The sequence below is a fragment of the Hibiscus syriacus genome, unplaced genomic scaffold (assembly GCF_006381635.1).
Source record: "Hibiscus syriacus cultivar Baekdansim isolate YM2019G1 unplaced genomic scaffold, ASM638163v2 tig00013040_pilon, whole genome shotgun sequence".
In the NCBI taxonomy this organism is placed as follows: domain Eukaryota; kingdom Viridiplantae; phylum Streptophyta; class Magnoliopsida; order Malvales; family Malvaceae; genus Hibiscus; species Hibiscus syriacus.
The window spans coordinates 946,509-959,629 of NW_024062296.1; the positions used below are offsets into that span (position 1 = coordinate 946,509).

At 34.2% G+C, this 13,121-nt stretch overlaps 1 pseudogene; it reads left to right on the forward strand.

The window, feature by feature from the left end:
- Positions 1 to 758: 758 nt before the first annotated feature.
- On the forward strand, positions 759 to 12,750 carry LOC120205776 (annotated as a pseudogene).
- Positions 12,751 to 13,121: the final 371 nt, after the last annotated feature.

Consider the following 13,121-nt stretch of genomic DNA (forward strand, 5'->3'; position numbering starts at 1 on the left):
AATTCTAAAATATTAAACGTCAAATGAAAAATGTGATATTAAAATAGACAAATTTATATAAAATAAACTTTACAAAACTTGTGTATGAAATGGGTTTTCATATAATTTAATTATGAAACTTACTTTAATATTAAAAATCAAGAAATAGATTTAATGTTGAGAATATCTAATAAATTTTTGAATAAAATATTTAATAATTTATATATTTATAGCTAAACAATTATTATCATAATCTTTCTTTAAATATTTCAAATAATGTAGTGGTGGAGAAGGTAAAAATAAAAAGAAAAAAAAATGTCTCGTGGTGTGCTCACGACAACCGTAAAAAAAATACAAGGATGTCGGTCGATTTTTATTGCTTAAGACATGAATGTATTCAGTGGGTAATCAAATTGGATTTGAATTTGCTCAACGTGCTGCCATGAGATTTGTGTTAGTACTAAAAGCAAAATTTGAGCTGAAAGTAAAATGTGAGGTGATTAATTAGTTATTGTTGTTGGCAGACAAACTGTTATTTGCGGGGAAAAAACAAAGTTTTCGACATTAACTTCTGTTTCCACACACTATACAATTAATTTAACCATGTCGGTGCTTTATGATGTCAATTAATGTTGATAATCTTTTCTTGGAGGAGAAAACCCCCAGTAATTAGTAATTGTGCTAAATTTGATGCTAATAATCACTTTGACAATATACAATAAATTCAGTTTAAAAACTTAGAGTAAATATTTTTCTAATTTGAAATATTTTTTTGATTGATAGTTATATTGAAGAAGCAATGCTCCTGCCCGGTTACACTTACAAATAACACTGACCAATATGTTGCTTTCAAGGTCTGAACTCTGAACCTGCACTTTCTGATATTTCTTTTTCTTTTTAATTTAATTTATGTCACGCTTCTCGCAATTCGCAAGGTTTACTTAATGGGATAGAAAATTTTAGAATGTTGGATTCCAATGTAATTGGAGCAATGATATTTTTGCAGGTTAAAACCACGTCTCCTAAGAAATACTGTGTGCGGCCTAATGTCGACATTGTTATGCCAAAATCAACCTATGAATTTTCAGGTATGGAGTTTTTGTACTTAAATGTTTTATGATTCTATGTATGCGCATTTAACAAATGAATTTGAAATCTTAAGTGGCTTTTAATCTTATGTTTTATGATTCTATGTATGCGCATATAACAAATGAATTTGAAAGCTTAAGTGGCTTTTAATCTTATAAGGGCTCATGATTAATGATGTAAGTATATTAAATTCATGTTATCATTAGAAGTCTATAGGGGGTCACTTGGCTGAGGGACAAAAGAATTGGGATCCGATAAGGGTAAATTCTTCAGTCGTTCAGGTGCTTTAAGTGCAGGGCATTTCATATGTATTTTCTGGTTTCTTTTGCATTTGATGAATAATTTCCTGAGACTGCAAATCAAGTGAGGCAACAAAAATTTCCTACTTTTAACAAACATAATCCAGGAATCTCGATCTTTAGGACAATCTGCCGTTGTGATGTCTCAGTAGTTTGACAAGTGAATCAAAGCTAGTGATGCAATTTACTAATAAAATATAGTTATGAATTTCTCATATGATGTTCGTTATAATTTTTCTCCTCTGTGCTATGGTATATATTCTCACCTTTGCCTTTTCCATTTAGTTACCATGCAAGCTCAGCACGAAGCCCCGCCTGATATGATATGCAGAGATAAGTTCTTGATTCAAAGTACAGTTGTTCCAGCAGGAACAACTGACGAAAACATTACATCTGCCACAGTAAGTAATTTTTCTGCTCTGCTTGTGCTTTATTTGATAATAGTAATTAACATGTGACCTCGCTCGCTGTGTCCGCTCGACAGTTTGTCAAGGATAGCGGAAGATATATTGAAGAGAATAAGCTTAGGGTTGCCCTTATCAGCCCTCCGCATTCACCAGTGTTATCACCAATTAATGGGAAAATGAATCAGGAAATAGATTATGATAGAGTCGGGATTCCTGCACCCCTTCCGATGCTTAGAGCAGCTTTGTACATCATTTCACATATATACACGTTCAATTTAATGTACAATTGCCTTATCCGAAAGGAATTTTTGTTCGACTTGAAAAATTAATAAGGGAAAGGCGATGAAATTCAATTTTGAAAACGATTTGATTTTGGAGTCGTCGCCAACCTTTAAGTTAGGGAGGTTGGAATCCTTAAAAGAAGAAAAATGGTCGGCATTTTACCAAAAATTCATTTTTAAGAATTCAGAAGTCGATTACGTGTGGGGAAGGGTGAACACCCCCACAACGCCTAACTTTGGTACCTAAACGATTATATGTTGTTTAAATATTGGGAATTACAAACTTTGAAAAATATATTTAAATTACGATAATTTTATTCATTCGAATTTATTTAAAAAGTATCAATTTTTGGATAACGAACGCCATTTTATGTGAACAATCTTCGAGAAAACACTTCATTTACAGTTAGAAGACTTTCCCATAGATCCCCCCACAAAAGACATTATTTTACATTTTAGCAAAGATAAAATAAAATAAAACAAAATAAAAGTGAAAAGAGTTGAAAAATAATCGAAATAAATAAATGTGGAACAAAGATAATTATCGAATACAAAACAAACGTTTATGCGAAAAATCCTCGAAAAGACATATTCTCTTATAGTGGGAGATGTCTTCGTAAATTTACTGCACAATGAAATTTTCCATTTTTACATATACATACATGAAATTATAACAATCAATAAAATAAAGTTAAAAAATTTAGACCAATATACACATTTACAAGCATGACAAATTAAAATACAAATAAAAATAGACATGTTTAGTAAAATAAAGGACTAAATAGCAAAAACTAAAATTTACATAACTGAAACAACAAAAATAGAAACTTAAATGACTAAACAATAATTTAAATAAGCCAGACACCAGAAACAAAAATAACCCATAAAGACTATTTAAGACTAAAATAAAATAATCAATAGCATAGAGGACTAAACAATAATTAAACCTAAATACAACAATGACTAAAATAAATATATACAAACGTCATAGCCAAATTAGAACATCAATGAAAATAAACAACACAGTAAAATAGTGGCTAAAATGAAATAATTACAAGTATCATGACCATATTCAAACATAAACAGAAAATGATATAATACATAAAATATTGACTAAAAAGTAAACACGGAAAGATAAGAGCCCAAATTAAGTATCTCAAAATTCATTAATGGCCGAAATAAAATGATACAAAAGGTAAGGGGCCTAACACGCTATTAGCCCAAAGAAAAATGAGAAACACGGGTAAAGTTTACAAAAGGTAGGGACCAAACCTGCTATTAGCCCCTAATGTGAAAACACGGAGAAGGAGGGGTGCCCAAAACGACAACGTTTTGATTCTAATATATATATAATCCGAAGGCCAAAATCCCCAAGCCTTCTTCATTTGCTTCGTTTCTTAAAAAGAGGAGAGAGAGAGTCATCAGAACTCTCTCAACTCTCTTATCGGAGAGAGGAAATCGCTGCTACCGATGGCATTCACAGCGGCGCACGACGGTTGGAATGACCCGATACCCCCAAAATCTCCCTTTCTTCACTCTCAACCTAGATTCCCCACTATCTCGACCTAAAAACGCCCCCACACACTTAGATCTACAAAAGGAAACTGAATGGTTTGCCTTACGCCACCTCTAAACCCATCGTCCGATGGGGGCACCACCGAGCTATGTTGGTTTACCCACCACCACTCATCCCCTCACCGTTCGGATCCATCGTCCGACCACCGGAGCTGTCGTCGTCGAAGACCTGAAGGTAAATAACTATATTTTTTTGGTGCTTTCCCTCTCGTGTCTCCTCTGTATTTTTTTAAACATCGAATGGTCCCCTCTGATTTTTTCTCTGCTTTTTATCTTGATGCCTCTGATGGATTGGTTGATTTTCCTTGGGATTTTGGACTGATTTTACTTTGATATTTTATTGGGTTATGCTAATTGATTTGTTTTCTATTATTGTTGATGCATATGGGCACAATCAACGATGACAGTAGATAACAGGCGATGGCGGCAGATATCATACCCCTAGGGTTAGGGTTTTAGAAACCCTTGGGGCCGGGTTGGTTCGGGTCCTCCTCTGGGTGGAGTCTGGATCTGGGTCTACTACTAGGTTAGATTGCAATATGGGTTCTGGAGCTGTTGGGTTAGATAGGCTCATTGAGCTTCGGGTTCTTGGTGGGGTTGCTGATTATTGAGTGTTTTTTAATTGGGCCACATTTGGCCTGTAAAATGTAACATATTAATTAATAATAATAATAATAATAAATAAATAAATAAATAAAATAATATTTTTGGTAGACCCAGACAAAAACAGGTGTCTACAACTACCCCTATTTGCACATTCTTATGTTAACAAGAATAGGGCAAAGACGAAAAAGACAACTTGTTTTTGTTCAGCTCTATTTTTTTGGTTTAAAGATTTTATGTGTGTGGTTGGTAGGGACGACACTGCTCATATGTGATGAAGAGGTCTGGCTGTCTAAAGGTGACACGACTCCTACGTGATAAGGGGATAAGGTCGGTGGATGACACGACTCATACGTGATGACGAGTTCTAGCCATCTTTAGGAAGGGCGATAACATGATTCCTACGCGATGAGGACGATTAGTTATCTAGGGGTGACACGACTCCTACATGATGAGGAGTTCTGATCAGGGGATGTCATAATTCCTACGTGATGAGGATAATATACCATCTTTAGGGATGATAACACGGTTCCTACGTGATGAGGACATCATGTTATCTAAGGTTGAAGCGGCTCCTACGTGATGAGGAGGTCCAGTCAAGGGATGACACGATTCCTACATGATGAGGATGGCAGACCATCTTTAAGGAGGGTGATAACACGTTTCCTACGCGATAAGGATTACTGGTTATCAGGGGTGACACGACTCCTACGTGATGAGGAGGTCTGGTCGGGGATGACATGATTCCTACATGATGAGGATGGCAGGCCATCTTTAGGGAATATGGTTTCAAGAGAAACCGACTCAAAGATGATGCTTCAAGAGAAGTTTTCTCAAGAGAGACAAAATCCATTTCAAGGGAAACGATCTCAAAGATATTTGTTTTGTTTTATGGGAAACAATTCAAAGATAGGTGTTTTCAAAAGAAACTGTCTCGAGAGACAAAATTTTGTTTCAAAGGAAACAAACTCAAAGAGTTTTTTCTCAAAAGAAATTTTCTCAAGAGAGACAAAAATGTGTTTATAGAGAAACAGACTCAAAGATTTTTTTTAAAAGAAACTATCTTGAGAGACAAAATTTGTTTCATGAGAGAAAAAAATTGTTTCAAGAGAAATAACTCAAAGGATACTGATAATCTTCTTGTTCCTTCTGGTTGAGGAAATACCTTCAGAAGATCTGATCGTTCACATCGGGATGTTGAATCCCCAAAGATGCCTTAACATTTGATGTTGAATCTTCAAAGATGCCCTAACATTCGATGTTTCTTGCTTCAACACTAATTCTATGCATGAGCTTCGTGTATGAAAGCCACATGTCAACTACCAAGATCCACTCCAGAGAGATTATCTTGTTTGAAAAATGTTTTTCTTCTTCTTATATTTTCAAAAAGTCTGAAAATATCATTTAAAAGAGTTTTGAAAAATGTTTAATCAAATGTTTGAAAATATTGCCCCTTTCGAGGTTTCACAATTGACAACTCATAAAACAAGAGTTCATTGGATATCAAAGAATTAATTACACTTTTAATCCTTCAATAAATTATAGCTATTTGATAAGTGTCAAGATCAATGATATTTTTGAGAAATGGTTAAGTAAGGAAAATATAAAAAAGTCTCAAGTTATTGTGTTTGGTCAAAGGTTTTGTATTCTTATTTATTTTTTGTTCACTGCTTCGATGGGGTAGCTTGTATGCTCCTCTACTGGAACTGTTCTTCGACTCCCAGTTTTCATGGTCTTATTCGGGTTGTATGATGGCTTATCAAGGGATTTGTGCGATCCCCTCTTACACAATAGTTGTACAGTCTTCATATTCGAGTCGTCTTTTTAGGTTTTTAAATCGAATCCTCTTTTGGTTTCAATACGTTATTTAGAATTTATGTCTTGAACCCCCTTTGTTATTTTTCTCATCTAACATGCATTAAAGATTTTAGAAAACCTTTTGTAAATAAAAGATTAATCTTGATAGGCAGAATGAAATATGAAGATAGTCTCTTCTGCTTAGAAATCCATGTAGGATTAGAAGGGACTTTTTAGGCACGTAATGTAGGCCATGGTTCACGGTTATGAAAGAAAGGGATACATAGGCCTAAAACAAGTGTTTAAGGGTTATTAAACCAATGATCAATTTACTATGAAGCCTTAAATCTAGTCTTGCTCAATTTGAATATGCTCGTGTGTGTCTTTCTCTTGATGTTCTATAATATTCGAGTGAAGTGATTCTGGAATGATTGTGCTTGATTAATCTCATAGTCTGAAGCTTGAGGCGTCATTTGAGTCGAGTTACTCTTTACATGTGCTTCTTGTTTTCTTTTCGCTATTTGCTTTTTCTTTTATTTTTTTCTCTTTAATTTTTTTTCTTCTCTCTTTATTCTTTTTTGCTTTTTTTTCTCTTTTCAATTTTTATCTTTGTTTTGATTGGATGTTCTCAATTTGCATCTGGTTCACCTTTCGACATCTCATCTGAATCAATGTCTTCACTCATGCGAGAAAAGTTACTCCACCTTGCCCCAAGTGTGGAGGGTGATCCTTGGTTAGGGTTGAATCAGAAGAAAATATCATTCAGGCGCAAATGGGGACACAAGGGATATATGTTTTCTCCTATTATGAAGGGATAATGAAAGAATGTCGTTCATGATTTCATACACAGAAGTCCTTACAAAAGAGGTATCCCTAGGGAGATGATTTTCAGGATTAATTTTTATTCACATGAAAAAATGTAATTAATGCATGATATAATTATTTCGAATTAATTTTATAAGCTCTATCTTTAGAAACTTGAAGTGAGATGCCCCAAGTCGTGTTTTATTGCAGGAGGGTTCATGTTCAAGTGAACATCGTGTACTCAATGCTTTCAGGTTTTATTGGTTAAAAAAATGTTTGTTTTGATTCTAAGAAGTTAATGGTATGATTTTATTGGCTCAAAGAAAGGTATGACTTTTTTATATTGAAAGGATAAATGCAATGTTTCGAGGTCAAAAAGAATGTTTTGAGGTCTCAAAGAGAGGGAATGTTAAAATTTAGTTATTTGGTAGTGATCAGGAATTATTCTAGGTAAAAAAAATCAAGAGATTTTTATTTTGGGGTTTTAGACTGGATAAGAAATGTCTAATATTGTCATATGTCAAAAATCTATAATTCTTGAAGAATTAAAAGAATCTGTAATTCATTTGATATTCAAAGAACTTAAGATTAAAATTTGCTCAATTATTCAACCTTAGAAGATATCATAAATTCAATCATCAAGATTAAAAATATTTAAGCACATATTAAAGACAGAACAAAAATGATTTCAAATAAAATAATCTCTAAGTGCAAATAGTAGATGCAATACCCCATCATTCTTCGATTGCCCATGCCCCTGAGTAAATCAGGTTCTGGATCTTGCGCTTTAGTGCCTTACATTTTCAGTGGAATGTCTGGAGCTTCCTATGTGGTAACTGCACACGGCTTCAACATCATAAACTTTAGGACATGGGGACTATTTTCTCAGATCATTATGGTAGACTCACTCCTACAACCAACAAAATAGCTCCCACCGTACAGATTTCAACTTCTTCTTTTAATTGTTCGAATCTTGCTTCTATTCTCAATGTGATGTCACATGATTAGGACCACTTCATCGAATCCTTCACGTATTAATATCATGTTTTCATGAATGATGCATGTGAAAATGCTTAAATGAATGCCATGCAGAATGCCAATGCAAAAGGTATCGATTTCCAAAAGTAACCATTCTTAGAAAGAGTTCTATTCATCCAAAAGAGTTTTCATCTTTACAAGAGAGATCAATCTATGAATGCGATTTGTGATATGTAATCCCCAGGCAAACTATCTCATTTTTGCCCTTTATGTTTCTTCAAATCACGCTCGGACCGTCGGATTGTGTTCTTCCTTGTTATAAAAACTCTTTTATCTTTTAATGGTCGCTCTTCTATTCTGATGATTACTTCCTTTCTTTTTTTTATGATGATCATGAAAAATGCGACGATGCAAAAGTAGATGCAAAAGTGACGATCCTCTGAAATGCAATGCAAAGAATGATGAAAAATGACACAAACAACAGAAACAAAATCAGTTAGTGTGGGCAAAATAATCAATAAAATTAAAAGATGCTATTTAAAGATAAATATAACACCTGCCCAAACATGATATCTACCCGAGCATGCTTTTATTAGATAGCAATCATACCCAAACATGCTTTCTACCCAAAACAATTATTTTCAATGAAATGATCCTAATGGCATGGTATCTAGTTCACATGCTTTTAATCAACAAAATTTAAAGCAAAAGGAAAGGTTCAGAAACGCTTATCCTTTGTGTACACTTAATTTGGGTACCTACTGACAGATAGAGTTTCGGTATGACTATAACTAGGGTGGCCGTTCTATGGTTCACTATATGCATGGTTTCGGCTCTAACAAGAAAATGGTACCCGAATTGTCCTTGTTGGTGCCTCCTTAGGCTGCCAAACCCTCAATCCTGGCCCATTACAGGCTCGTGCGGATCGATTTCAATTCGAGAGGATACATCCCCTTATGTCCATGCGGAGAAACAATTTATCTCACGTAGATACAAGGTATATGAACCCCAAAGGTTACTTTCTAAAACCCACATGGAGAAATAATTTATCTCACGCATGCTAAGGTTTCGCCTCAACTTAAAAGGGATAAAGCTCGTAAGTGAGCTTATGGTATGTACATTCACGTGTTTTGTGTGAAGAGAAACTCACAAACCTTTAAAACACAACAAAAAACACTACTCTCACAATTTCCAAAAACCTGTTCAAATATGAAAACCACTAAAATGAAAAAAAAATTAGTTTAAATTAAAATAATGCATAATATGTTGAAACTCAAAATAAACAAAAGGATCGTAAATCAAATACAATTTAAGTTTTTAATTCCCAAAATAAAAACAACGTATAATCGTTCTTGGCCTGACTCTATATGTTGTTTAAATATTGGGAATTGCAAAATTCGAAAATATATTTAAATTACAATCATTTTATTCATTCGAATTTATTCAAAAAGTATCAATTTTTGGATAACGAACGCCCTTTTGTGTGAACAATCTTCGAGAAAGCACTTCCTTTACAGTTAGGAGACTTTCCCATAGATTCCCCCCCACAAAAAACGCTATTTTATATTTTAGCAAAGATAAAATAAAATAAAACAAAAAAAAGTGAAAAGAGTTGAAAAATAATCGAAATAAATAAATGTGGAACAAAGATAATTATCGAATACAAAACAAACGTTGTCTTCGTAAATTTACTCCACAATGAAAGTTCCCATTTTTACACATACATATATGAAATTATAACGATCAATAAAATAAAGTTAAAAATTTGGACCAATATACACATTTACAAACATGATAAATTAAAATACAAATAAAAATAGTCATGTTTAGTAAAATAAAGGACTAAATAGCAAAAACAAAAATTTACAGAACTGAAACAACAAAAATTAAAACTTAAAGAACTAAAATAGTAAAAATATAAAGTTAAAGGACTAAACAATAATTTCAAATAAGTCAGAGCCCAAATCATAAATGCTAAAAAATACAGACAATAGAAACAAAAATAACCCATAAATACTATTTAAGACTAAAATAAAATAACCAGAAGCATAGAGGACTAAACAATAATTAAACCTAAATACAAAAATGACTAAAATAAACTATATACAAACGTCATAGCCAAATTAAAACGTCAATGAAAATAAACAATACACTAAAACTGAGGCTAAAATGAAATCATTACAAGTATCATGACCATATTCAAACATAAACAGAAAATTAAATAATACATAAAGTAGTGACTAAAAAGTAAACATGGAAAGATAAGAGCCTAAATTAAGATATCTTAAAATTCATTAATGGCCGAAATAAAATGATACAAAAGATAAGGGGCATAACACACTATTTGGCCATAGAAAAATGAGAAAAACGAGTAAAGTTTAGAAAATGTAAGGACCAAACCTGCTATTAGCCCCTAATATGAAAACACGGTGAAGGAGGGGTGCTCAAAACCACAACGTTTTGATCCTAATATATATAAGATCCGAAAGCAAAAATCCCCAAGCCTTCTTCATTTGCCGCGTTTCTTAAAAAGAGGTGAGAGAGAGAGTCATCAAAACTCTCTTAACTCTCTCATTGGAGAGAGGAAATCGCTGCAGCTGGTGGCACCCACAATGACACTCACGGCGGCCGGAGTGACCCGATACACCCAAAATATCCCTCTCTTCACTCTCAACCTAGATCCTCAACTATCTTGGCCTAAAAACGCCCTCACACGCTTAGATCTACAAAAGGAAACCAAATGGTTTGCCTTACTCGCCTTTAAACCCACCGTCTGATGGGGGCACCACCGAGCTATGTTGGTATACCCACCACCACTCATCCCCTCACCGTTGGAATCCATCGTCCGACCACCGGAGCGGTCATCGCCGAAGACCCGAAGGTAATTATCTATATTTTTTTTTGGTGTTTTCCCTCTCATGTCTCCTCTTTATTTTTTTAAACACCGAATGGCCCCTCTGATTTTTTCTCTACTTTTTATCTTGATGCCTCTGATGGATTGGTTGATTTGCCTTGGGATTTTGGACTGATTTTGCTTTGATATTTTATTGGGTTCCCTTGATTGATTTGCTTTCTATCACTGTTGATGCAGATGGGCATAGTAGGTGGTGATAGTGGAGAATAGGCGGCGACGGCGACAGATATCATACCCCAGAGTTAGGGTTTCAGAAACCCTAGGGGGTCGGGTTGGTTCTGGTCCTCCTCCGGGTCGAGTCTGGATCCGGGTCTGCTACTGGGTTGGAATGCAATATGGGTTCTAGAGCTGTTGGGTTAAATGGGCTCATTGGGCTTCGGGTTCTTGGTGGGTTGCTGATTGTTGAGTGGCTTGTAATTGGGCCACATTTGGCCTGCAAAATGTAACATATTAATTAATAATAATATAATATATAATAATAATAATTAAAATAATAATAATAATAATAATAATAATAATAATAATAATAAATAAAATAATATTTTTAGTAGACTCGGACAAAAACGGGTGTCTACACAGATGAAGGAAATAGAACTGAAACCAAGTAAGGACTATGAGGAGGAATTAAAGCCGGAGAAGGAAGCAGAGCTGAAGCCAAGTAAGGAGATGTTCTATGAGGAGACATTAAAGCCGACGAAGGAAGCTGGACTGAAACCAATGAAGGATGTTATTGGTAAGGACTTGAATTTAATAAAAGAAACTGATCTGAAGCCTAAGAATGATTCTTTCAATAGCAAGGAGTTAAAGCCAGTGCAAGATGTGGAATCAAAGCCGATGAAATATTCTCGATACCGAGGAACTGAAGACAGTGAGGGGAAAAGGAGTTCAATGCATTGAAGGATGACGAGGTGAAAACTTTGAAGACCGTGGAGAATCTAAAATTTGCTAAAGATGTGGAGGAAATGAAATTAAAATGAAATGAACTCGAGCTTAAGCTAGGAAAGGTATGTTTGTTAGTACAAAAAAATAACATTGCTTGACGGTGACAGTTAAAAAGAAGGTTGCATTATCTTCTGCCGTCATTTAATTTGAATCTGTTTTTCAGGCTGAAGCAACCATTTCAAAACTGACAGAGGAGAGGATCCTAAGCACTGACGAGAGAAAGGCCTTACAGGAGGAACTGGTAAGTTATTCTCCTGTGCATTCTTTTAGTAAAATCATGTTTATATATTTCATATATAATCATGCTCAATCATGTACAGTCACTTCTCCTAGTTTCGTTTTTAGTGTGAATCGTAATTCCACTTTTCGCAGGGCGATTTTCTAGGCTTTTTTAGCTTTTGAACCGATAATGATGAATGCTAATAATGTGTATGGGTCGGGTCAGATTTTTGGTCCATCCAATTCAAAACTAGATCCGATTTTTATGGGTATTATTATAATTATCTTTAAACATATTAAAGAATGTCTGGTTGGGTTTATTTTTTTTCACCCTAAACCTGACTATTGATCTTGGAATCAGAAATTTTCTTCGATTAGTTACATGTTTTACTGACGGTGTTCATTCTGAAATTTTATTTGTGCACACTCCATTAAAAATTTGTGTTGTTAACATATATGTGCCCACCCTAAAAAATATTTTTGGATCTGCTACTGAACTCGACTCCGCTCTAAAAAAATTTGACCCGACCCGATCCAAAATTTTTAAAAAAAGAGGGAAGAAATATTTATGTTTTTTTGCACTTTTACCTCTTTAGTAAATCCACTAATAGACTAGTGACCACTTTGGGAAGACATGTTTTTTTTATTGGATTGCACTCAGTTTAGGGTTAAGCCATTTAAAAACTCAATATTTATGCACGCCCTGTTTAGGAAAAAGAGTGATGTGAAAACAGTTGAAGTGGGATTCCCTTTCGTATTTGTTTGTATGGTAGCACTGGTAAGTGTGTTTCTGGGATACCATACGCACCATTGACAAACAATACTCTTCTATTTAATGTGATGCCGCTATAAGCAACAATCATACAGGGTTTTTTTTTGTTAATAGTCAATAGAAATAGAGTTTTAAATACTTTCCTGCTCATAGCAAGTGTGCACAATACTATAGTGACGGTAATATAAACCAAAAATTTGTCTTGTGAATGCTTTCAAAAAGGAAAAGAACATATGAGGTGTCCCCAATAGATTACAATCCCCCCACCAAACTTTTTTCCTTTTTATATATGCTAAGGCACGAATCAAATTAATGAGTTAAAAGAATTGTTGTTGTTTTTAGTCATTACCAATTTGAGCACCAATGACTACAAAGGTGATTAAACGTTCATTGTCAAATAATTGAGAATACTTAAAACTTGAAATTAATTTGGATCAATTAAGAATAATTTTTTTTTCAAAT